At 37.1% G+C, this 23,101-nt stretch overlaps 1 pseudogene; it reads right to left on the reverse strand.

Moving 5' to 3' along the window:
• Positions 1–5,088: 5,088 nt before the first annotated feature.
• Positions 5,089–7,798, reverse strand: LOC129036134 (EZH inhibitory protein-like; annotated as a pseudogene).
• Positions 7,799–23,101: the final 15,303 nt, after the last annotated feature.

The raw sequence follows: 23,101 nt of genomic DNA on the forward strand, positions 1-23,101 counted from the left end.
AGAAACAACTCTTCATCCATTTAAGTTTTATCATCATATTGCACCAATTCAGTCACATCTTTAGGTTTCATGTTTAACTCTAGCTACCTTTCATATGGCTAGTCTGGCACATCTGTAGTTGCTTCCTCCAATGAAGACTTGAACCCCTCAAAGTCATTCATTAGAGTTGGAATCAACTCCTTGTCCCAGATCCATCAGAAGCATCACTATTTATCTCAGCTATAGCTTTGCAAAATGTATTTCTTAAATAATAAGACTTGAAAGTTGAAATCACTTCTTCATCCACTGGCTGCAGAATGGATGTTGTATTAGTAGGCATGAAAGCAATATTAACCTCCTTGTACGTCACCATCAGAGCTCTTGGGTGACTAGGTACATTGTCAATAAGCAGTAAAATTTTGAAAGGAATCTTTTTCTTTTTTCTTTTTGCCTGAGAGGTAGGTCTCTGCAGTGGGTTTATAATACTCAGTAAACCATATTGTAAAGAGATGTGTTGTCATCCAGGCTTTCATTTTTTTCCATTTATATAGCATATCAGAGTAGAATTAGCATCACTGTTTTCCTTAGGATTTTTAAAGTGGTCAATGAGTATTGGTTTCAACATAAAGTCATAGCTACATTAGTTCCTATCAAAAGAATCAGTCTGTCCTTTGAAGCTTTTAAGCCAAGCATTGGCTTCTCTCTAGCTATGAAAGTCCTAGATGGCAGCTCCTTCTGATATAAGGCAGTTTTGTCTACATTAAAAAATCTTTTTAGTGTAGCTACCTGCATCAGTGATGTTAACTAGATCTTTTGGATAACTTGCTGCAGTTTCTCCAGCAGCACTTGCTGCTTCATCTTGCACATTTATGTTATGAAGATGACCTCTCTCCTTATGCCTCATGAACCAACCTCTGCTACCTTCCAACTTTTTTCCTACAGCTTCCTCACCTCTCTTAGGCTTCAATAAATTGAAGAGAGTTAGCATCTTGCCTGGAATTAGGTTTTGGCTAAACAGAGTGTTGTGTCTGGTTTGATAGTCCATTGAGAACACTCAAACTTTCTCTACATCAGCATAAGGCTGTTTCAGTTTCTTATCATTCCTGTGTTCACTGGAGTCACACTTTTAATTTCCTTCAAGAACTTTTCCTTTGTTTTCACTACTTGGCTAACTGTCAGGTATAAGAGACCTAGCTTTCAGTCTCTCTCTGCTTCTGTCCTATCTTAGCTTTCAACATGCCTTCCTCAATAAACTTAATCATTTCTATCTTTTGATTTAAAATGAGGGGCATGTGACTCTTCCTATCAGTTGAATAGTTAGAGGCCATTGTAGGGCTATTAATTGGCCTAATTTCAATATTCTTCTGTTTCAGGAACTAGGGAGGCCTGAGTAGAAATAGAGAGATGAGGGAGAGAGTTGTTGGTGGGGGAGCAGAAAATAAACATGTATTGACTGAGTTCACCATCTTATATAGGTACAATTTTTGGTGCCCCCAAACCATTACACTAGTAACATCCCAACAAGAATACAGCAAAAAAACTAACATAACTCTCACTCTAGTTGTGCTTAAGCGGTCTTTACCCATACCTGCATGTAGACTAGGATAATTTTAGAGCACTGAGATAATATGCAAAAACAGCAATCATGTAGTTTTTAAAACTAACTCTGGGATTAAAGAGAAAGTATGAAAACAGCTAACTATGTTTTGTTAAAGATATATATGAGCATTGTGATCTGACCAAGGTTAAAGACATTCCCAGTCTACTCAAACCCTCACTGATGCCCAGATGTCTGTGGTCATTGGTCACCTCTTGGTAACAACCTCTTTCTCTTTGCCCAGGCTTAACATAAAAAGACCCTGAAATATGTTCTGACTTAAGACAGTACGTTAAGATACTAGTCCACCATCTTCTCAGATTACTGGCTCTCCAGATAAACCTGCTTTCCTCCCGCCATCGCTCCTCTCCTGTGTTTGGCTTTTGACAGATGAGCAGCTGAACCTGGGTTTGATTACAACATCGAGGGTCACTGATCACAGATCACCATAACAAATGTAATAATAATAAAAACTTTGAAATTTTGCAAGGATTATAAAAATGTGACACCCAAACAGAAAGTGAGCACATATGTTGGAAAATATTTGAAGAACATCTAAATATATTAATAGAATAAAAAATCTATAATCCAAAAAAGCATAATTAGAAAATAATAAACATTTTTAATAAAGATTGAGAAAAAAGATGTGAAGAAAATATCATACAGACCCAATTGCAATTGGAAATTATAGAAAATATTTCATCAATGAAGACTAAATTAAAATACAAAAGCTAAAATCCAATATAAGCCATAAAAATATAAGAGAGAAGGAAAATATAAAGAAATGAATAGAAAACATAAAACTATTTCAAAAATTCTAAAGAATTAATTAGTTTGTAGAGGTTGAAAATAAATTATAGATTAAGACTTACTAGAAAAACACATATCAGAGAATGGTGGATGAGTAATGGAGGGAAACATGGTTTCCTTAGTAAATACTTCTTGTCTATGCTACATTCCTTCATACTGGTCTTCAAATATTTTTGTGTGTCCTTTTTCCCACACAAAGAACAAACAATCTATGCTGGGAAAAATAGTCCAGAAGTTTCATCCTGTCAGTTCATCTAGCTTAATGTCCAGGATTTGATCAGCATACTTTGTTAATTGTGCTTTGGTGATACTGGTCTTTCTATAAAATGAAGGTTTGTGCAACTCTGTGTCCAACAAGTCTATTTTTCCAATGCATGTTAAAAATGTTAGAGCAAGTTACACCTTCAGGTGTAATACTGCAGTCAAATGTTTTCTAATACCACGTTTGAATCCATCACTATCATTAATCACAAAACCTCACCTTTGCCACAGACAAGTTGCAGTTAGTACAATTCCTGAAATTAATCAGCTTCAGTAATGGCCTAGAAAATCACCTTTTAAAAAATGTCTGCAATGACTGCCAGTGTTTTTCATCTGGTTTATTATAGTGCCCAGTAGTTCATCAAGTTTTGGGAAGACTATTTAAAGTGGCACTCTCCACCACCAATCATCTAAAAGAAAGTGCTCATTTTCCTTGTTTCATTAATTATTTGCAAATAATTACAAAACTAAAATCTTTCTTTCTGGAAACCTCTCAATGGTTGGGCGTCTCCCAACTATATCATGACTTTATGTCTCTGATCCTCACCTTCATGACTAAGATAACCTTGTCTCTGCCTGACAGAGGATGGATAGAATATACCCATGCTGCACTATTAGAAGAAATGACCTTTACACTCCTAAGAAGTGAGAATATTAGTAACATAGATAATAATATATTTGCAATGTGACTCATACCAAACCTTCAAATTTTAGTTCTTCTAATACTGTAAGTGTGGATGGTATCGGTGTATGTATGTGTGTGTGTGAAATCCTGTGAATCAGACATGTATTAGCTAAAATCAATTTAGTGAATACCAGTTCACTAAAAACCAATTAAACAAAATTTTGATTCACCAAAATTTTGTATATGTTACATATTTATAAAGTTTACAGATTATTACTTCAACAGGTTTCAAATTGTTTTGAACATTCTTTTGAGGTTTCAATTTCCCAGTAGCTCTTTCATCTTAGCAACTGTGTTATATTTGTTTAGTAGTCAAAATTGTCTGTTTTATTGAATAAAATGATAATAATATAATAGTATGTTGATTTCTGCTTCCAAATACTGAGCATATTTCAGATGCTTAAATGATATACAAAGTAGTGTTTCTATCAAGCAAGCTAAGAAAATGGTAAGTAAGAAAAAATAGACATTAAATATTGTGAAAATCTATTGGAGAAAGAAACTTGCTTCACATATTATGCTTGAATTTCAAAAAATATCTATATAACTCTCATCTTGCAATGTCGTATTTCCCAAAGTACTGAAAATTATACTCTAGAATTAACTAAATTTTGTTCTGCAGTGGCAAAATTATTTCAGCTATATTAATTATATTAAGCTATGTGATGATTTTAAAGAATATCACAGGTAGTATAATATCCCAGATACAATGAATAAAAAAGTAGTTGAGAGGGTAATTTTGTGAATAAATTTTTGGTAATGATCATTTTGTAAATTAAAAGTAACTAGCCTTTAATGGTCAAATATAATCCTATGTGGAGGTCCTATTTTACCACCCGTAGAGATAAGTAAAGTGAGGCAGAAATAATTTAAGTAATTTGCCCAAATGCATTCTTCAAATAATGTGGAAGATTAGAAGCATGCCTTTAGAACTTGTACTGTATTGCTACCTGATTTGTGCTGAATTGACTTTCTGTGACTTTTTCTCTCCCTAATTGGTCAGCTCACTAAATGATTTTTTGCAAATTGATTTCACTAAACAATTAGTACATAGTTAAGATTTTTGGACCTATAAGGAAAATAATATCCTATCACATGCACAGTAAAAGTTTATAGTAGCATATCATTTTCAATCTTTCAAGCATTTTGTCTATCTATATACCATCCATCTATCACCAATCTGTTATCATTTATCTACTGTATTTAGAATGGTCCAAAGTGAAATAAAGCTGAGATAGCAATTTCCAATATCAGTATAGGATAGATGGCTCTGGAGATACATCCAGTGAAGTAGGTAGGGGAATTGGAGTCACTGTATTTCACTTGAGGTTAAGCTGCTGCTTATAATTATAGATAATGTGACTATATAAGCAAACATACCAACATGTTTTCCATATGCCAAATATTAATTCATTATTTTTCAATAAAATACATATATTTTTTAAACAAAACCAACACTTTTATTTTACTAATTAAAATATTTCACTATGGAAAGGCAACTTGGAAAACAGAAATCTCAGCTCAAGGGCAAAGGCAAACTCTCTTGAGAAAGAAGGTAGCCCAGAATCAAAGGCCAACAGCAGCTAAGTGCTAGGTGGTGGAGTTATGGGGAGGGGAGGCTTCAAAACTACTCAGGATTTTGGTTAATGGCTGGAACTTTGGGAGACCTCACAGGTAACCACAGGGCAGGCAGGCCATTCACAAAGTGGGTAGATGTTGATTCCTTCTGTGAGTCTTAGAGGATGCTCACAGAGGGTCACAGCTCAGGCGGTGTAGTGGGGTGCGCTGTTTTCTCTTTCTGCCTACTCTCCTGGAGGGGCAGGGCTCGGAACATAAAGCTCTGGCATCAAGGCACGCCTAAGGCTATCAGGGCTAAGAGTGGAGATAGATCTCAGGCCCAAAAACCTAGGGGAAGAGGAAGAGGAACTCTGCTCAGAAAACTTAGTTGGGAGGAGGAGCTGGAAGCACCAGAGGAGGAGGAGCTCTCATTGCTGAGGGATGGGAAGGAAGAACCTCCCAGGTGGTGAGGGTGAGGAGGCACGCATACGGACTGCATGCCAACCAGGCAGGGAAGCACTTCTTGGGACCTCAGGATCAGAAGAGCCTAAGCTGCTCTGAAAGGCCAGCTGTCCTAAGCCAGCCCCATGGGAAAGCATGTCCTCATCAGCTGGCCCAAGCTGAGAGCAGCGGCTGAGAAGGGCTGATCTTCGCTGGGTGGAACGGCTCCGGAGGGCAGTGCCTGGAGTCATGCTGGTGCTGTGACGAGCAGGGCTTGACCTTGCTGTGCGGCCGCGAAGGGCAAGGCCTAGGGGGTTGCCGCGGCGTTGGAGGGCACGGCTTGGCCCGGATGCACCTCTGCGGTAAGCAGGGACTGGCGGGGTGGCTCGGCTGCGGAGATCAGAGCCCGGCGCGGGTGCACGGCCTCGGCGAGCTGGGCCTGGATGAGTGGCGCGGCGTGGAAGAGCAGGGCCTGGCTGGGTGGTGCAGCGTCGGATGGCAGGGCCTGAACCAGATGCACGTCTGCGGAGAGCAGGACCTGGCAGGGCGATGCGGCTTCGGCCAGCAGGGCTTGGCCCAGATTCATGGCTGAGGAGTGCAGGGCCTGGCTGCGTTGCTTGACTCGACACACAAGCCCGGGAACCGCAACGGCTGCTGGGCTGGAACCCTGGAGAAGATGGCTGCAAAGGCCCAGGAAACAGACGCCGCTCTGGAGGCCTCTCAGCTGGGACAGCCTGATCGCGGCCAGGCCGCTTCCTATGACGGTTGTTTCCGGGGCTCTTGCTCTGGGCCGGGTGCTCGTCGGAGTGGCCAGTGGCCTTCCAGGGTGGCCCCACAGCGGCCTGGCTGTCCCCATAGGGCATCACACAGCCAAGGACTTGGTGAGGCCTGCGGCAGCCCTGGAGGTCAGAATGCCTCTTCGCCGGCACAGCAGCCATGGAGGGCGGCCGCGGGCCCTCATCCGCCACGAAAATGGCGGCAGCGGTGGCCGTTGCGGTGTTGGAACCGACAGTGTGGCTCCCCAGGGCGGCGCTGCCCCACGGAGACGCGTGGCGGGAGACGGTGGGCTAGAGGCAACAGGATCTTGATTCCCGGTCCCACAGCCATCGCCAGAGGCAGGGGCAGCCTCACTGTTCTGCCGTCCGGCCACTGTGTCCTGCTGCTGCATCTGCTCTTACTCCATGCCTGACTGGGTGGCCCTAACGCCAGGTTCTCCCTCAGAGAGCAGGAATGCGGCTGCTAGTCAAAATACATGTATTTTTTAAAGACCTACAAATGTGTCTACAATTCAGGGCACCATTTTCTTGGTTTCAGTCAGAACATTTCTTTAATTAAGGCATAGATAATTGGATGTTTTTCATTTAGGGGGTCACGTCTAGACCCCCAGACCCCACTGCAGAGGTTGGCACAGATGTAAAATGTGATAGCATGTACATATTAACAATGGGTAAACACTGGAAGGGCCTAATGAACTATTCCTTTCCCTAATCATATCTCTCAAGTGTCACAACCCTCATACACTCAAATACTCTCTATAATTTCCAGATGTGGTAGATAAATATGGCAAAAGTCTTGCTCTTTGTGACATGGCCTGCATGAAATGAGTAGCAACTCAATCCTTTTTATTTCACATAGCTGCATAATGATGCCACCTTCGTTTGATTTCTAATGTCTCCTCTTTGTTCCTTTTGTTTGCATTGCCTGTATCTCTACTTGTCCCTTTATTTTCAACCAGTTAACTTTGTTGTCAGTGTGATTTCTAGCACGTATAAACAAATATTTTGCTGATTAGCATAATATGTGTCATGATAGTGAAAGGTGAAGCCAGCTGGACTTCCTGGGTCAAGTGGGGACTTGGAGAACTTCTCTGTCTAGCTAAAGGATTGTAAACGCACCAAACAGCGCTCTGTGTCTAGCTAAAGGATTGTAAACGCACCAATCAGCACTCTGTTAAAACGCACTAATCAGTGCTCTGTGCCTAGCTAAAGGATTGTAAATGCACCAATCAGCACACTGTAAAAATGCACCAATCAGCACTCTGTGTCTAGCTAAAGGATTGTAAATGCAACAATCAGCACTCTGTAAAATGGACTAATCAGCACTCTGTAAAATGGACCAATCAGTGCTCTGTGAAATGGGCCAATCAGCAGGACGTGGGAGGGGACAAATAAATGAATAAAAGCTGGCCACCCCAGACAGCAGCGGCAACCTGCAGGGGATCCCCTTCCTTGCTGTGGGTGCTTTGTTCTTTCACTCTTCACAATAAGTCTTGCTGCTGCTCACTCTTTGGGTCTGCACCACCTTTAGGAGTTGTAACACTCACCAGGAAGGTCTGTGGCTTCATTCTTGAAGTCAGTGAGACCACGAACCCACCAGAAGGAAGAAACTCCAGACACATCTGAAAGAACAAACTTCGACACACCATCTTTAAGAGCTGTAACACTTACTGCGAAGGTCCGCGTCTTCATGGTTTCTTGAAGTCAGCGAGACCAAGAACCCACTGGAAGGAACCAACTCTGGACACGATAGGAGTAATCAGAACATTAATATGTAGAATGTTAACTTCTGTGTTTTTGATTTCTGCATAGGGGAGAGCCATTCTCATGATTATTTACATAATGGAAGATCCTGTCTTACAGTTCTTAAGGACTAGATTCTCTGCTTGAACTTTAAAAAGTGAGGTTTCAGGTTGTGAGAAGGCCTGTGAGAGAGCCACGTGCCGGGGAACTACAGGCAGCCTCCAGGAGCTAAGAGCAGCCAGCGAGAAAGCAGGGACCTCGGTTCTGCAACTGCAAGGAACTGAATTCTGCCAACCATTGCATAGTTTTAGAAGAGAACACTGTGCTCTAAAAAGAAGTAATGCCCAATAGAGACATGTATTGCAGCCCTGCAACTCTCTGAGCAGAGGGCCCAGCTAAGGCGCACCAGGACTCTCTGACCCACAAAAGCGAGAAGATAATCAGTAGATGTTGTTCTGAAACAACAGAAATTTATTTCTCGCAGTTCTGGAGACTACAAGTCAGAGATTAAGAGACTAGCATATTTGGAGTCTGGTGAAGGTCTACTTCCTGGTTCAGAGATGGTGCCTCCTCCCTGTCATCACATGGTGTAAGGGGAGAGCTGGTTTCTTGGGATTCTTTTTATAAGTGCACTAATCCCATTTATGAGGGTAGGCCCTCATGACCTAAGCACCTGCCAAAGGCCCCACCTCTTAATCCCTTACCTCCTAATACCTATTACTTCCTAATACCCAATCATCTTGAGGATTACAATTGTAAATTTTAGGGGACATAAACAATTAGAACATAATATAATTATTTTTCATAAACTATATTTTTCTTTACTTTTAATGCTCCATCTGTTTAAAGATTTTGTCAGTTTCCTCTGGTCGTTCTGTGTCACTAGGTCTGAATTTTGACTACTCCACCTGAAATCTTTTCTCTGTGTTATTCTTTCCCATAGATAAATTTTCGGTTTCTTGTTCAGCTTATTTTTTACTAAACTCAGGTTTTAGGAGAGTACTAAAGAACACATTTCCATAGACAGGAAAGAAATCTAGTCTTTATTTGCATGGCCGTGATATAAAGTGTGGCAGGCTCTGTTTCCTTCTCTCTGGTCTGCTGCTTCTCTTTCAGATCCTAAGGTTCAGCCTGACCCTGAGGTTATCACACTCGTAGCCATTCTTGAGTCAGAAATTCCCAGTACACACGAGAATAAAAAACCTTTATGGAAATGAGGCTGTTATGTATACAACTTTGAGCATCAAGTTCTTCCCAGGATCCCACCTTTCTGACTCTGTTCTCCACGATTTTCTGTAGCCAAGAAGGTAGAAATTGTGCACAAATCCCCCTTGATGAGATGCAGAGCAAGGCCCTGGTTTCACTTACATGAAGTTGCCACATCTCAGGAGCCCTTTGGCCCATAGGAATCTGACATCATGCAGCTGGCAGGAGAGCGGAAGGTAAGCCAAAAGCTGTGTTTCCTACACCCAGAATTCCCCCATTTCTCTTGTCACTTCCATTCCATCTCCTTCTCTTAAGACCCTTCTGTGCCTTCCTGCATTGGCTTGGGGTATGCCCCTTGGGTATTTCCAAAAGACATGCTTTAAGGGTGAACTTTAATAGTTTAATGCTAAAAACAAAAATAAAGACATGATAAAAAATAAGACAAAGTAAGAAACAGGCCCTGTAAACATGGACAGTACTTTTTAAAAATCTAATTAGCATTTTCTTTTTAAATACCAATATTAAAAATGTTATAATTTTAGATACAGCACTTCTAGATAGAACAAAAATATCACATGAAAAATCATCAGTATTTTACAATCTGGAGAGCTAGTTATTATCTTTACATGAACTGAGAAGGAATAATTCAGTTAAACCTTTCGTTTTGTTTTGTTTTGTTGTTGAAATGGGTCTCGCTCTGTCACTTAGGCTGGAGTGCAGTGGTGCGATCTGGGCACTGTAACCTCTGCCTCCTGAGTTCAAGTGATTCTCCCCTCTCATCCTCCTGAGTAGCTGGGATTACAGGTGTGCACCACCACACCCAGGTAATTTTGTATTTTTAGTAGAGACAGCGTTTCATCACACTGGACTTGAACTCCTGGCCTCAAGTGATCCACCCAGCTCAGCCTCCCAAAGTGCTGGGATTACAGGCATGAGCCACCGCACCTGGCCTGTTAAACCATTTTTTAAGTTCACTTATTATCATTTGCCTTCATCCTTTAAAAGACAAGGATTAATTACCCTCTTATGGAATGACAATAAAATCTAACATCTTCTTTGTTTTCCCCTTAATAGAATATCTTAATGTGTCAACCTCTATTCAAGTAGATTCACGAGACATGCAGTCTTTAAAACTGTAGTTCTCTTCTCACATGAAATTAACATGCACACAGACACACACATGCACGGAGTGGGACTAGTATTTCAGAAAGCATACCTTTAATCATTTCGTATTGGATTTATCATTTTAACGTATTTACTGATATTTGAAAGATAACTTTAGAGCTTAAACCAATTTATGTTTTCATCATACTTATGCAATGAAAATACATGTAAATCATTTATAATTTATACAATTTATAATAGAAGTCATAATTAAAATGCCGTTAGAATTTATTTATAAATTATTGATTTTAATCATCAATTTAAACTCTCTCCTCCCTCAACACCTAGAGTTTTACTACCTACATACATGCTCATTCCAGCTATTCTAAAAAATTTTAAGAAGAATTAAAATACTTTCATTTATACACCTGAATCTCCGTTGTTATATAAAATAAAAATCATTATAGTAATTAGTAAAATGCTTTAGGGATAAAGATAAGTAATGATCTGAACTTGATTATTTGGAAAAGATAAGCACAAATTCATTAAGCTTATGACATTTAATGATGTTGTGTTCCTGTTCTTTTAACAATTTGAAAAATATATATTTTATCTGTCTAAAAAATATAAACTAACATTAAACCCACTATTAATTTAAACTAATATCTCCTGATCTTGAAGAGTTAAGCAAATATGTAAACAGATCATTTTTTCTTTTGAAAGGACCTATCAATCGCCATAGCATACTTACTCTTTAACATAATGAATTAGAAATCAGACCTAGCATCTTATCTTTAGTGTTCCTCTGTGTAAATAATTTTAAAAAGCTATTAAAATGTGGGAGAATAAAGAGTGAGGATTCACTTTATTCATTTCAGACTAAACTGTATAAACTAAATTTTGAAATAGCTAATTTTGGATTTATATTTGTAGAAGACAGTGCAAATGACAGATCAAACAGTGATGCACCTAATCTGTGTTTCTGCCAGTATGACCTTAAGAGGGACATGGCTTGCAAGCATAGGAGAATCTGATGGGTGCTTTCCTGAGATGATTATGGAAATGTTATGTATAAATAAATAATCAGTACATACATTTATAAAGACTTCTAATCAGAGACTATAGCATGTGTGATTGCAATCATATTCTATTTATTAAGACTTGTTTATGACAATGAGATGTGTTTTATAGCTAAGAGTTTTTATTCCAAAGAAGGTTTTTCACATCATTTTATTTTTTTCTTAATTCATTTAATAGTACTGTTCAAACTGATTGCTTTATTTTATTAGATTTGCAGCCTGGGGACTTTATTCTTTATCTAAGTACTAATACTGCTTACTTGTTCAAAAGCAAAAAAATGCAGCCCGATACAATTTAGGACATGAATTTTTTTAAAAAAATGCAATCAAAAGGCAAAAAGTGATATTCCCTTGAAAGGCCCCAGTGGTAACATAACAGCTGAAAGTAGCAACAATTCTGGTTCTAGTTAAGCTCATCTCATAAGCAAAATTACTTTGTGAACATCTATACTCTAACATAAACCTGAATAAAAATATTTTTTAATATACAGCTGTAACTTACAGTAAGATGGCTTTTCTAAAAATGAGTTTATAATCCTCTATTTCTTTATGATGTTCAAAAATCTTCAATCACCCTATTCAAAAACACGTAATGAAAAATGCCATAGTGTATCAAAGAAATATTAATTTATCAAGTTATCTGAGACTACTGCTTAACTCTTCATAAAATTGCAAAGTTTCATCTTAAAATATAATCTGTTTTTAACATCTGTAGAATAACATGCCACTTTGAGTGATAGTTGCTAGACTCGGTAAATACTAAAACAATATTGGGAAATGTCACCTAATAAGATAGTGTTCTATAAGCAGAATTTTGAGTGTGCAACATGGAATGTCTGTTTAGAAGTCCATATATTAAGTTAATGATGATACAGCTTTTGGCCCATTTATGGAGCCCTTGTCAGGAGTTGAAACATAGAGCCTGGCGGCCTCTAACAGACTGGTCTGCTTACAACTTGCAATGAACTGGTAAAGGATAGACTAGAAGAGGAAACTTTGAGTGTATTATATATTTTGCAGAATCACCTATTTCCTTCTTTTTGTTTACTTTTATCGTCTTTAAATGAGAATAAATCCCCATGAAAAAGAATGTGAGAAGACAGAAGGTAATTGCTATGGTTTGAATGTATCCCCCTGAAAAGCATGTGCCAGAAACTTGATCCCCAATGGAACCATGTAGGGAAGTGGGGCCTAATGAGAGGTACTTAGGCCATGAGAAAGAAGTGAATGGATTGATGCTATTATCTTTGGAGTGGATTCATTATAAAAGGGGAAATTTGCCCCCCCTACCTTTACACACACCCATTCTCTCTCTCTCTGTCTCTCTCTCTTTCCCTCTCTCTCTCTCTCTCTCTCTTCCTTTCTTGCCCTCCCACCACCCACCATGGGATGATACAGCAAGAAGGCCCTCACCAGATGCTGGGCCCTATTTCTTGGGCTTCCCAGCCTCCAGAATTGCAAGAAATAAATTTTTGTTCTTTATAAATTACTCAATCTTATTTCTGTTTCTTAAAATTACTCAATCTTTGGTATTCTATTACAGTAGCACAAAGTGGACTAAAGCAATAATTGTATATACTCACAAAGGTTATTTGTAAGGAAGCGAGTATGTTCTTAAGACAGAAACTTCAGTAAAATTAAAATATTATGGGGCATGATGCTAGTTTATCTTCTTATATTTATACAATGAGAATAAGTTATTACATGCTGCAAAATATATTTGGAAAGCAATATATATGTTGTTACATGATGCACTCTTATTCTGGGCCAAGAAAACTTACCCACCCCATTGGTTTGACCACATGACTTCCTTTGACCAGTGGAATTTTATTGTGAAAAATATTAACTGAGGCTTTTAATGAATTCAGCCAGTTTAACTTACTACTTGCCCTCTGGTGAACCTACCTGAAAAGAGAATGTCCAAGTGGCCTGGAGCGTGGGCTTCTGCAATAGGAATAATAATGGTCCCCCAAAGTCATCTATGCCCTAGTCTTAAGAATATGTGAATATGTTATCTTTCATGACCAAAAAAAAAAGAAAGAAAAAATCGCAGATGCAATTAAGTTAAGGATCTTGAAATGAGATGATCTTTGATTATGTGGACGGACTCAATGTAATCACAATGTTTATAAGAAGAAAGAAATATACTCAGACAAAGAGAGAGAAAAGAGATGTGATGACAGAAGCAGAGATTGGTGTGACACTAAGAAAGGGCTACTAAGCAAGGAAGGTGGGTAGACTTTAGAGACTGGAAAAGATAGGAAAGCACATTCTCCCTTAGAAGCTCTAGAAATAACACAGCCCTATCAACTCTTAGTTTTTAAACCTCTTACTGCCATAACTATCAGATAATAAATTTGCATTCTTTTAAATCCATAAGTGTGTGGGAATTTGTTTTTTGTTTGTTGGTTTGTTTGTTTTTGAGACGGAGTCTCCACTCTGTCACCCAGGCTGGAGTGCAGTCATATCATCTTGGTTCACTGCAACCTCCGCCTCCCGGGTTCAAGCGATTCTCTTGCCTCAGCCTCCTGAGTGGCTGGGATTACAGGCATGTGCCACCACACCCGGCTAATTTTTTTTTTGTATTTTTGGTAGATACAGGGTTTCACCATGTTGGTCAGGCTGGTCTCGAATTCCTGACCTTGTGATCTGCCCGCCTCAGCCTCCCAAAGTGCTGGGATTACAGGCATGAGCCACCATGCCTGGCTGTGTGTGGTAATTTGTTAGAGCAACAATAGGAAACTAACAAAGCATCCACAAACACGTAAGACAGAGTCCTGAACCCAAGAGCCTGGGCCTAGATCCGCCAGATTTTGGTCTAAAACAGATCCTAGATGAGCTGAAACGTTTATTTGTGAAGCTGAAATTCTCTTTCTCTCTTTGGCTTTCTATTTGAAAGAAAAAAACTCTCTCTCTATATATAAACATGTATATATGTATTTTTCCTGTTTTAACAAAAACATAGGATTATAGACAGGTACATAACACACAGATTCTATTACAAACTTGCTGACAGCATTAATACCACATCTTGTACATCATTACACCATTTCATATCTGCTTATATAGATATATTTGTTCTCTTTAAGTCTCCATATTATTAAACACCAAATTACATAGCCAATAGCCAGATGAGGAATTAAGTTTAGTCTAACTGTCCTTACCATATAACAAGAGAAAAATAGAATGTTGGTATAACTTAGACATGTTATAATTGAGGAAAGTTTGGATTAAAAACTAATTGCTCAGAATTTGTTAATTAAAAATACACATAAATGTTAATTAATGACTAATTATCAGCACTACATCTGGCCTTAGTGGTGATGATTAAAATTTAGATGATAATTCACACTTAACTGAGAATTATATAAATTTTTTTGTTAATTAGGCTGAACTTTTTTTTCTCTACTTATAGAAACAGAGAAGTAGAATTTATATGTTGAGAAAAAAGGATTATTTTTGTACTATTGGTTATGTCATATGTTAAAAAGATGAGTAATTTTTAAACTTTGAATTGTGTTTATTTTGAATATCAATATAGACTATAAAACATATATATTTAGCTAATTCAAGAGAATGTAGGTAATTTTATTTAAAAGATAATTAAATACATACTTATCATTTAAGATTGCAAATTAATCTTTTAAGTCATCTGAGTTGTTAGTTTTATTTTTGCCCAAACCATAGAAAAAGTTGATAAGCAAGCATTTAAAATTCAGAGCTATACTTAATATTTGTTAGTAATCTAATATTCTGATTTGGGATGAATAGAAAAATACTTAGAGAAATTGTTAGATTAATATACTAAAAACGTATGAAACAGGGCCTCAATTTAACCGTTTAGTGGCACTGTAACTATATTGAAGCTGTATGTTTATTTTAATTTTTTTCCTGAGGGAGAAGGATATGTATGAGCCTATCTCTTTGAGTCTGTCTGTCTACTTATCTATTTATCTATCTACAAAATTTTTATTAGAGAAACTAAATGCTAAAATCAATTTACAGGAAATAAAAATGGAAGAAAACATGAAGAGTTATTGTGTGGGAAAGTGGCCTCTACATAGAAATGTTTCTCCACTGAATGTACCCGTTGTGCTGATGAACAAAGGAGTTCATCACAGGCCAGAAACTAAGAAAAATAAATAAATAAATAAATAAACAAACAAACAATCTCTAGTGCTTTTTTGTATAACGGTGATGTAACTTTCTCCCTTCACAACATAAGGATGTCAAGGTTGTTCTATCTATAGCTCTTCCACAACCACATCACCAGATGTCCAGAGGTAACGACTTTGGTTCAGGGAATGCCCTGGGGATGGCATTCAACCAGGATAGTGTTAAACACCAAGTGATATTTTGACATGCCAGCATTTCTTGAGTTACTGCAAAATATGAGTAAAGTACTATCACATGTTAATGGGCTGTGAGGACTAACTGGCTTGGATCTGGGTTCGAGTCCTTTGAGATTATCAGGTAAGTAATAACTATGTCAGGAGAGGCTGAGGACTCCATGTGATTCTAATGAAGATCAATATTGCTTGCCATGGCCATTGATAGGGACAGGGGGCAGAGAAATTCTAGGCAGACAGGGGCAAAGCCCCACCTTCAAGCTGAAGCCTGAGATCGCAGCCCAAAGTGAGAATTTGTATCTCTATTTCCCTGCTCAAATGCTGCCTTTTCCTAAATCACCCATGACCCTACCCCACCCCATCCTTTGCCTGTAAAGTTCCCAGAAAACCTGCAGAGAGAAGGAGCTGGACTTCGGGACGACTATGGCTGGACGTCAGGAGAGAAGCAGTTTGACTTCAGAAGGACTGCTTGATGGTGTAACTTCAGAGAAGAATCTGGTTAGAGATGGCTAGACTCCAGGGAAAGATTACCTACCCTTCCCCTACCCCACCCTCTTCTCAGCTCCCCTTCCCACTGAGAGCCACTTTCACCGGCAATAAAATCCCCCACATGTACCATCCTTCAATTCATTTGTGCAACCTCATTTTTCCTGGATATCGGAAAAGAACTCGGGAGCCACAAGTGCAGATACAAAAGGCCCCACTGAGCTGTTAACACTTAAGCTGTATGCAGACAGAAGAGCTAAAACAGCACTTTGACATGGCCACTGGGGCTTCTGGAGTCACAGGCAACTCCCCGCCCCCAGCCGCCAGACGCTGCCCCTGGGCCGCATGGATGCTCCTACTGACCCGAAAGTGCTCACCCCAGTTCCTGCACCCATTCATCTGTGTGCTCCCTCCTGTGCGGAGTGAAGTACAGCAGGTCTGAGTGAGTGGAGTTTACTCCTGCTGGCGCCCAAGCAGCTGGCTCCTTTCAGTGCTTGTGTACTCTAGTTGCTGCCTTGTTTGCTCACATGCTTCCTCCTGCGAGGAGCTGAGAGTGGCAGGCTGAGTAAACGGGGCAGTCCTGTCTCGAGTCCCACGAAGGGGTCAGGGAAATATCGTACTTCACCATGACTAGGTCCACTCATCTTGTTTTAGGCACGACTTCCTCCATTTTGGCAAATTCTCTAAAGTGAGCTCCTGTGTTTGAGGATCACTATCTGTTAAATTTCTGTCCTTCTCCCTACTCCCACAATCCACTCGAGTTCTGTCCCACATCAACTTCATCCCTCTCTCCCTGTGATTTGTTTGCAAAAATGATTTTCTTCCTATTATTTTTGGGCGCAACTTGATAGGTTATTATACCCAATGCTCTAATTATTAGTAGTTTTTAAAAAGTGACTTTTTTTTTTTTTTTCTGTAGTGGAGGAAGGGCTTAAGCCCCAGACATCTCAAAATATGTGGGGACAATATGGGCTTACCATTCTTCTAATGAAGTACAGAACAATTATACAAAGAAACAAGAAAAGTCCGTAGATCATCAAGTGTGAATGACATAGAGGAATATTTTCTAACAAATTTCAGAGTTGCCGTTGTTAGATATTCACAAAATTTGGCTTTTAGAGATTAGCAGTCTAATTAACCAGTTTACTGTTGACTAGAAAGTCTATCCACCAAGCTAAAATTCCTAAGTCCCATAGCAAATGGGCATGGTCAGAAAGTTGGAACTTCCCTAGTTTGAAAGATGAATATTTGCTATTTTTTGTCTTGATTGTGTGTATTAATCACTTTACTTTTGTTTGTTTGTTTGATTGTTTTTTGAGACGGAGTCTCGCTCTGTCGCCAGGTTGGAGTGCAGTGGCGCGATGTTGGCTCAATGCAACCTCCACCTCGGGTTCAAGCGATTCTCCTGCCTCAGCCTCCCGAGTTGCTAGGACTACAGGCATGTGCCACCACGCCCAGCTATTTTTTGTATTTTTAGTAGAGACGGGGTTTCACCATGTTAGCCAGGATGATCTCGATCTCCTGACCTCATGATCCACCTGCCTCGGCCTCTCAAAGTGCTGGGATTACAGGCATGAGCCACCGTGCCCGACCTACTTTTGTTTTTAAATGATAAATGATTTTCACCCTTATTATTACAGAGATGTTTACATAATTCTCAAAGTATTATCCTATATTAGTTACACTTGAAGACATGGTCTCTTATAAGTAGGTGCAACTAAAATACAGTTACATAACTTGGAATCAATGTAGCTACAGTAAAATATTTTTGTAATATTTAGTAAAATTCAATATTGCTTTAAATGTGTCAATTATATGTTATTTAATATTTTAAATCTTTTAATTTAAATTATTACATTTTAATTCTTTGGTGAAATTATTACCTAAGAACTTGATATAATTTCTTAACAGCACATTTGCTGAAACTAGTTTATGTTTGCTTCTCTCTAATTCTTTGCTATCATTTATTCCTTTTGCTTGTAAAGTAAAAATTGTGCCCCATGGAAGTTATGTTATTGTACTTTTTTGATCTCCGAAACTCTCAAAAAATAGTTTGAAGATGAATTTAAAATAACATAATGAGATTAGAATAACATAATCCACAAAAAGGAAAGCCCAGCCACCTAAACATATAATTGTCCGTTGGAACCTAGAGATGTGAGAGATGCCACCTCTTCCTAGGCCATGACCTCATTGCCTGGTACGCATTATATATTGCTGTTCAGGAACCATCAAAAGGCAGACAGTGCTCTGCAATCTCCAGAAACCTCCATAAAATGCGTAATGTCGATCAAGAAACTCATCCAACTGATATGCAGTGTTTGTGAGTTACGGGAAAATAGTACGAAGTAGCTAAAATTGGCTACTTAAGACTGGAAATCCAGCAAAGATCTTTATGAACTTGATAATTTTTTTTTTGATTGTGGGTTTTAACCTCTTAAGTTCGTTGCTGCTAATGGAATTTCCCAAATGATGCCAACAACAAACTCAGTCAATGAAAATAGATTCTGGTTCATCTGGTGAGTATGCAAGTATTTTTGATTATTTATAATAGTAATCATAATTGTAATAATTAATAATAAGGTAAACTTAATCTTTCAGGCATTTTTATTTGTGTATTACTGGGTTTATATCTTCTCTGCATTTCAATTATCAGAATAAATATAAAAAATATTTCAATTGTACACAGTTGAGTCAACCCATAAATCATTATTAGAGTGGCTTTCTACATTTTAATCAGTGCACTAACTCATATTTAATGAAAAAATATGTATAAATAGAAAAGAAGAAATTATGTGCATAATACTTTCTTGTGTTCAGAACTTTCAGGCATTGGAAAGCATGTTTACAAAATATAGGTCATGTACACATAAACATTTTATTATATCACAATTGTTGATATATAGCATGAAATTAGCCAAATGATAATAAAACAGTTAATGCTCCACTTTACAAATTAACAGTGATTTCTAATGGATTTTGCTATTCCAATAGTCTAGCTTTTAGTGCTTTTCTTTAGCAGTTAGAAAGCAAATATGATTATAGGAAAGCCCAACTTATTAGCTCTCTTAGGAAATTAATACCTGCTTTATAGAGAAAAGTACATTAACCCTCTAAGTTTCTTGGCAGTCAAAGAAATATTTTCATATGGGTATTATGAATAAAATAATTATGTTCTATAATTCTTAAACATTTTTTTCAAAAGAGTGACATTTTACAAAAGCGGAAGAATATATAATTTTATAATTTTCACTACAACACAATTCCTTTAAAAAATTAAATTTTATGACATAGTTCTAGTTTATATTCTCATAATATATTGATTTTTAATGTTTTTCCTGACAGGACACTTAACTCAGTGGTTTTGTACATCTCCAAAGACAATGACCTACTTTTGAAGAAATAGTGGTCTTCTCAGATAAATTACAAGTATAAAAGCAGTTGATATTCAGTACATTTGAATAAAGTTTTATTTTGCACAGAACACTGTGAAATACATAAATCTGCATATCATAAAATGCTTTTAAGAATGTTTTTATCAAACACCCTATACTATCCCTGTCATAATTCTAAGTTTTATTGCTAGTTTACAAATTCCATGAAAGCAGATGACTTTTCCGTTATCCTTAGAGTTAGTAAGAGCAGACTGAAGTCCATGTTAAAATCCTTGATTTTAAACACTATTTCAATATTTAACTGAACTCTGTTAATTGGTTATCTGATGGGTAAGCTGAAATAGGGTATGATGAGATAAACACAATGAACTTACTAAAATGCATTTCCCAGACACAAGTGTTCTTAGTTTTATACTTGTATGATAGTATCAATATTTTTCCTTAATCTTAATATATATAAACATATTAGATATATGTGTGTGTGTGTATGACTTACTTTTGAAGAAATAGTGGTCATCTCAACTAAATTTAAAGTATAAAAGCAATTGATATTCAGTACGTTGGAATAAAGTTCATATATATAAACATGACATATATGAATAAAGTAAATATATATAATAAAGTTGGCTTCACTGAGAAGCCATATGAATATGTGCATATATGAAAAGTTTGATAACTATATGAATAAAGTTGTGTAAAATTATATAGATAGATAATTTTTATAGACTGAATGTTTGTGTGCCTTGGAAATTCGCATGTTGAATCCTAATCCACAATTTGATGTTATTTGGAGGTGGGGTCTTTGGGATGTGATTAGGTTATGGAGGTGGAACCTTTATGAATGGGATTAGTGTCCTTATAAGAGAGACCTTAGAACTTACTCTCTCTCTGCCCCAGGAGGATACAAGGAGAATATGGCTGTCTGTAAACCAGGAAGAAGTTTATCTGATCATGTTGGCATCCTGATCTTAGACTTCCAGCCTACAGAACTGTTAGAAATAAATGCTTGTTGTTTAAGCTACCCATTCTATGGTATTTTGTTACAGCAGCCAAACTAAGACAATAATGTTATATGTATGAAACACAATATATAATTCAATATACATTATATAATGTGATATACATTATACATATTTCACACATATATATATTTTTCCAGATACGTTTAATTTCAAAATTTTGAGTTGACATCTAATTGTTCATATCAGGCTCAGTTGCTGATGTGAGCTGCTGCTGTCATTTAGTGAGCGGATGTCAAGGAAGTTGCTAAACATCCTAAAATGCCCAGGACAGTCTCCACAACAAAGAATTATCTGTTCCCAAATTTCAACAATGCTGAGGTCGAAAGTCCCTGATGTAAAGAGTCAAGGGATGGTAAATACTAATTCTTTTAAAATATAAGAAAATAAGGACTTACTATATAAATTTAATTGAACCAAGGTCTACAAAATACAGCAGGTAAAGTCACCGTTATAACCCATGTAGTCCTGGAGTCCAAACTGTTGTATGTTACCAGTAGGTAAAACCTGGTATTATTTTTAGCAATGTTAAGTGTAAAGGTCTTGGAGTCTGAACCACACTGTTTAGCTTTATATCAGTTACTAATCATCACATGCCTTTGTTTATTCATCTATAAAACAGTCACAATTGAACCTACATTTTTTTAAATTTGTTTATTTTTTGAGATGGAATCTCACTCTGTCGCCCAGCCTGGAGTAAGGTAGTGTGATCTCGGCTCACTGCAACCTCCACCTCCCAGGTTCAAGCAATTCTCCTGCCTCAGTCTCCTAAGTAGCTGGGATTACAGGTTCTGCCACTAAACCCGGTTAATTTTAGTATTTTTAGTAGAGATGGGGTTTCACCATGTTGGCCAGGCTGGTCTTGAACTCATACATCAGGTGATCCACCCACCTCGGCCTCCCGAAGTGCTGGGATTACCGGTGTGAACCACCGGGCTCAGCCACCGCTATATTTTAGGGTTAATGTGGTATTAAATTATCTAAAACATAAATTCTTTGTATCAATGGCTGTCATACATTAAATGCTATATAAATATTATTATATATCTTGAATACTGAATATTATAAATAAGCATATTCTAATAACATCATGAGAGATTTACATGGATACTGTTTTCAGGATATAAAACATCTTATTAATTCCAAAAAAAAGCATTTCTTCTCTTAATTTGAGAGCATTTTGCATTAATAATATTTTGAGTTGAAGGTTGCTGTCAAGTTTCTTAAGTCTAACATTTTAAAGATGCTTATAAAGTGAAAATAATTTAATTAATTATCTCTTAAGCAAGCAAAGCTACCAAAACATTATATCCAAATGAGTAAGTTGCAGTCTATCAAAGAAGGGACAATGTTTTCATAGGGCTTATTTCAATAATTAATTACATTCTACAGGATAGTGTTAGTGTTTGACTATAATTTTAACTTTGAGTTAAATGATGATAAAAATGACTAAAGTATCCTACAAAAAACGCTTAAAAAATTTATCTACTGAATATATGAATATTTAAAATATAATGGAGAGAATTATTCCTATATATTCTTTACTTTTATTAGTCATCTGGCACATAGTGTTAATAATATATACTTTCTCTTTATACAGAATTTACTTATTGAATTTGAATATTATATAACATCTTAGAAATATCCCTAATAAAGCTTATAGTAGAATTTCTCAGGCTCCTTCTGCAGGCATTGTGCCATATATATATTGATAAGTCCCAAAATGTTATATCTACTCCAGAACTGTATTCAGTTTATACTTTAATCAACAGATAGCTTTTATAAATAATATTATATTAGTGTATGTCAGCATCATCCTGAAATCTACTCCTAAAAAGTTAAAATATAAAAATAAAATAAAATAATTATGATGTATAAATATCTGCACTCCTTGCTCTACATAGTACCATGCTAACTGCAATCTGTGCATACTGAGCACTAAATTTGCAAATTCCTGTGCATTAAAGTGGGACTGTAGTCACTGTGAAGCCATACAAAGTGAAAACTGCCTGTAAATTAAAATGAATTGTCAGGAATAACATTTCCCCATTTACCACCCTACCCCCACAATAGAGGCATATGATACTCATTTTCCATGTGAAGAAATTTTGGCTGAACTTGATAGAGGCTTTCTCGTCAACCTTCCAAATTATGATTTAAATACACATACTTAAAGTTTTCCTAGAATAATGTATAAATTCAAGTTTAATAACATCTAAATTATCTTCTAATTTTGTAGGGATTTTTTCAGATCTTTAGTGCTTAAATTTAAAAGGTTTTTAAATCCTGGATGAAATTGTTCTGTCATTTTTTTTATTAATAATAGTTTTCATTTAAAAAACTACATGGTATTTTTAAAAATTGTATTAAATTTTACTCTCCAAATAATTTATATTTGTATCTGTGTTAAATTTAAAATAAGAGCTATAGATCAAAACTCTAACTTATATAATCCCCTATCCAATTAAAAATAGAATTCCTGAGATGAAAAGATACATTACCTCTATGGTCTTCCTCCAGTAAAACATGAACCCTAGTCTAATCATGAAACGAACATCAGACAAACTCAGACTGAGAGCCATTCTAAGAAATGCCAGAGCAGTATTCCTTAAAT

This window comes from Pongo pygmaeus, chromosome 4, assembly GCF_028885625.2.
Source record: "Pongo pygmaeus isolate AG05252 chromosome 4, NHGRI_mPonPyg2-v2.0_pri, whole genome shotgun sequence".
Classification (NCBI taxonomy): Eukaryota; Metazoa; Chordata; class Mammalia; order Primates; family Hominidae; genus Pongo; species Pongo pygmaeus.